The sequence below is a fragment of the Phocoena sinus genome, chromosome 15 (assembly GCF_008692025.1).
Source record: "Phocoena sinus isolate mPhoSin1 chromosome 15, mPhoSin1.pri, whole genome shotgun sequence".
Lineage (NCBI taxonomy): Eukaryota > Metazoa > Chordata > Mammalia > Artiodactyla > Phocoenidae > Phocoena > Phocoena sinus.
The window spans coordinates 86,341,379-86,345,621 of record NC_045777.1 but is presented as its reverse complement, the minus strand read 5'-3'; positions in this window follow the sequence as shown (position 1 = coordinate 86,345,621).

The window sequence follows — 4,243 nt, the reverse complement described above, 5'->3', positions numbered from 1 at the left end:
GGTGAGGTTCTGGAAGAGCTTGGGAGGTGAGAAAACATTTAGGAAAAACCTGCCCCAGTTAGCATTTGCTGCTCAGATTGGCCATCATACCTGCGGCAAAATCTTACCTGTTTTTCTTCTGCAAAAGATTAACGACTGGAATGATGTAAGCACACACACAGGTGACGAAGAGAGAAGAGCCTGGCTCAGACTGAGGGAGGGAGCTCAAGGGGGTCGTTATGAGATTCTTAGTGCTGTCTGTCTGCAACCGTGGCCTTTGGCTCCCAACTGTGACGAGTGTCCCAAAAAAGCATTCTGAGGTGGGGAGGGACAAGCCACTTCCTCCACGGGCCTCATCAGTTGCAGATGGAGGACACTTTTTAAAGACAGCTGCTGGGAGGAAAGTTTTGAAATGAAAACGTTTAGGAGCAGAGATCATAGCTTCCTTCCTCTGCTCAAGTATCAGCCCAGGTTCTGCCCCTGCTGGGGGTGGAGAGCAGTTGGGGACAGTCCCCAGGGAGCGGCTTTTGGCAGAGGAGGGGATAACGAACGCCATCTCCCATAGCAAAGTCACGGCTCACCAAGTTCAGGCTCAGACATGGTACAGCTGGGCACCTTAACGGGGCTGAGCTGAAGTAGCTTCAGATAACGGTTCCCGAGAAACAAGGGCCTGGTTTTTACTTATGCAAAAGCACCAAGTCAGTGTCATCTCATCTCATGCTTTCTCATCTCCTTATCTGTCAAAGGCCCCCCTGCAAGTCAGGAGGAGAGGTCTCCGAGCTCTCCCACGGACCCTCTCGGAGCCCCTCACTCTCTGGTGGGACTGGGTGGAGGGGCTTGAATGGAGCTAAAAATACTTTGGGGTCGTGGCGTCGTGTCACCGTTCCCGTGTGAGATGGGGCTGGGACATGCACGCGTGCCTTCAAAAGTAGCCTCGACACATGTGGAAACTGTGCCCTGGTTAGGGGCGATGGGAAGCAGGGCCCTGGTCAAGAGGTGGCAGACCCTCTTCCTGCCTCTCATTCTTCCCCCTCTTCCTCCCCAAAGCCCAAACTCATCATCGGAGGGAGAGGAGGACCGTTCTCAACTCCTTCCTCCCCACCTGCGGGGCAGGAAAGTGGGATTAGCCCGGGAGCCCCTCCGCCGGCCCCCCTGTTTCCAGAGCGTGGGCCGGGGGAGGGATGTGGGCCTGTTAATACTGTCCCGTGGGACATCTGATTCAGACCTTTCTGGGAGGAAAGCAATCTCTGAAAGGGCTTAAAAAAATAAACACACAATAGCTTAGCCAAGCAGCTAATATTAAAGCGAAGAGTCCAGATTTAGATCCCACCAAGTTCAAAGGAGCGGCTGTAGCATTCCAGGGACAGACAGACACACACACACACAAGGTCCATTCGCGGGGCCACAGGAGCTGCTCTCCAGACCCGCCAGGCAGGGCCAGGCGGCTAGACCCTCATCTGTCTGCGGAAAGACAGGGAGCTCGTCCTTGCAAATAAAGCCCCCCTTTGAACCTGTCCTTCTAAGTACCAGGGAATTTCTTACATCCCTGCAAAGGTAGATACCTTGATCCCATTTTATGGTTAAGGGAGCTGAGAGGTTTGCTCATCTGCCGGAGGCTGCAAAGCAGGGCCTGAGCTTCCCAGCGGGTTTGCTCTGACTTAGCCCTGCGTGTTCCGGGTCTTAGGAAAGCACACCGGGGAAGTCTGAGCGGGCAGAGAGTGAGTCAGGAGGAAAGCACAAGGCTTGGGAGGCCTGCACCCCGGGCTCCCTACTTGGGCCGCAGCCCTGCTGGCTCTGCCCTGGCTTCTAAGGTGGCCAGGAAGCTGCCTAATGGCTGCAGCACTTCTGGGCCAGAGACTCCCCAGAGGGCCGAGGAATGGCCTGGGTGGGTGGGTGGCCGGCTCTCTCGGGCGAAGATGCCAAGGTAAACAAAGCCCGGAGTTGCTGGGGCTTTGATTTGTTTGTATAAAGAGGGCGAGTCCCCAGCAGGACTATTTTTACCCTGGTGAAGACCGGGAGGATCAGGGCTTTGCCGGGCAGCTCCCGACCTGAGCTGGAGCCCAAGCGCCCTGGGAGTGGACAGAGGCCTCTTCCAGGCCGCCTTCGCCCGCTGCGGCCAGGCTGCAGAGGGCGGCTGGCGCCGGGGACCCGAGGCCCGGCCGGCCCTCGACCCCCGCCTGCCCCAGCGCTGGAGTCTCTAGCGGAGCCAGATCCGTCCTGGCGGCTGTAGGGACGACTGTCCACAGAGGAGCCCGGTTCCAAGGAAACCCCAGGAAGCAGCAGATTTACGGCCCCTAGAACGACAGGCTGTGGAAACTAAGTGCTGAGAATAATCTGGGAAATGCCTACTGCGTGGCTGACAGCACCACTGCCTTGGGAGCTGCTGAAACCCGTGCGAAGAGCCTGCCTCTTCCAGCGCCTCCATCTGGGAGAGCCCAGAATAACCGAGGCTTGTTTTTGAACTCTGCTTCTTGGGTAAAGAGATGGGTGAAAACGAGCTACGTCAGGGGTTTATTTTAAAAAACAATTTACAAGAGGCGTCCCAGGGCCACTACGTGTTCAGTCCAATGCCCCCACCCCAGCGGCGAGCCAGGGCAGCCGAGGACGCGCTGGTCAAAAAGGCGACTCCTGGGCTGCTGGAGGGGACCCGTGGGGCATCCCACCTAGCGCACGACGCCGGCTCTCCGCACACTAGCCGGAAGGGAAGCCAGGTCCCCAGGGAGGCCACCGCACATGCCTTGCCCCAGCGCTTCCGTCAGCATCCTCTCTGCTGAGCCCTCCTGTCCTCCCCGGCCATGGCACAGCTGAAACGCCCTACGGCCAGGCCTGCGTGGCTTCCCTCACGTCCCCCGGATCGTCTGAGACATTTACCGTGGGGTCCTTACGGTGTCCCGCGGTCACCACGGGGATATCTGTTTGACGGCCTCTCACTGGCCGGTGATCAGCGGGGAACCAGTCAGGAAACCTGCTCCCAGGCCGGCGCGGCACCTGCAGTCTGCACTCACCTGCCACAGGGACGAGGCGGACGAGGCGGGAGGCTCCTGGGGCAGCGCTGACCCGCCAAGGCCGACTGGCTCCTCCTCTTTCCCTCCTTCAGCCTTTGAGCCACAAAAGGTGATTTATTTTCACTGTTTCTCGCAGTGCCTGCCCAAAGCAAAAGGGGATTTCAAAAGGGGGGCGGGGCTGACCGTCTACGCTGGACATGGTTGCGGCTGAAGCTGGGGGGATGCTGGGGGCCGGCGGGGAGCGGGGGCTGTGTCTGCCTCTGTCCTCCTGCCCAGCTCGGACTGTCAGTGGGGACGCCCCTGGGGAAGCCCTGCCGCCCTCCTGGTTCAATGGGGGGACGTAGCTGGTGGCAAAGGCGTTCCTGGAAGGAGAGGAGAGAGCCCCACAGGGGCCCAAGGGTACAGACAGCAGCTCTTCCGAAAGCAGCACCTCGTGTCAAAGGCAGGGGCGCAGGGGAGCACGTCCACCTGTGCCAGCAGCAAACAGCGCAGGGAGGGGCTCCCCATCTACCTGAACTGGCACCGAGTCGTCGTCTGCCCTTGCCCCTGGGGAAGGACCAGGGCTGTTCCTCTGAACGTCCGTTTGGGGAGAGTCCCCTTCGGTGGACGGCGGGGACACTGGCTGGCGTCTGGGCTGCCATCTCACCTCAGGTGAGCAGGACCCAGGCTGCGGGAGCTTCTGGGAGTAGAGGTCGACACTCCTCTTTCTTCCTCTGTCCTCGGGCCTCCCCGGCCCTCTCCCGCTTCTCCCTGAAGCAGCCGGTAAAAGTGGGGCTCCCGTTAGCTCAACCCCGGCTCGTCACAGGCTCCGAGCAGGAGCGAGGCCTGAAAAAGGTGAAGGAAGGTCCAGGGGGCTGTGGCCCCTCGGGCCCCCCATTGTTGGCCCCCAAAACAGGCCTTTCTCAGTGGCAACACCTTCGTCGGATTACGTGAGCTTCAATCACAACTCGATTAAACGACTCGATCGGCCTCGTCCTTATGTTTAAAAGTCCAGAAGCCAAATGGAAACACACATACACGTAGGCATCTTTTTTTTTTTTTTTTTTTTATAAATTTATTTTTGGCTGTGTTGGGTCTTCGTCTCTGTGCGAGGGCTTTCTCCAATTGCGGCGAGTGGGGGCCACTCTTCATCGCGGTGCGCGGGCCTCTCACTGTCGCGGCCTCTCTTGTTGAGGAGCACAGGCTCCAGATGCGCAGGCTCAGTAGTTGTGGCTCACAGGCCTAGTTGCTCCGCGGCATGTGGGATCTTCCCAGACCAG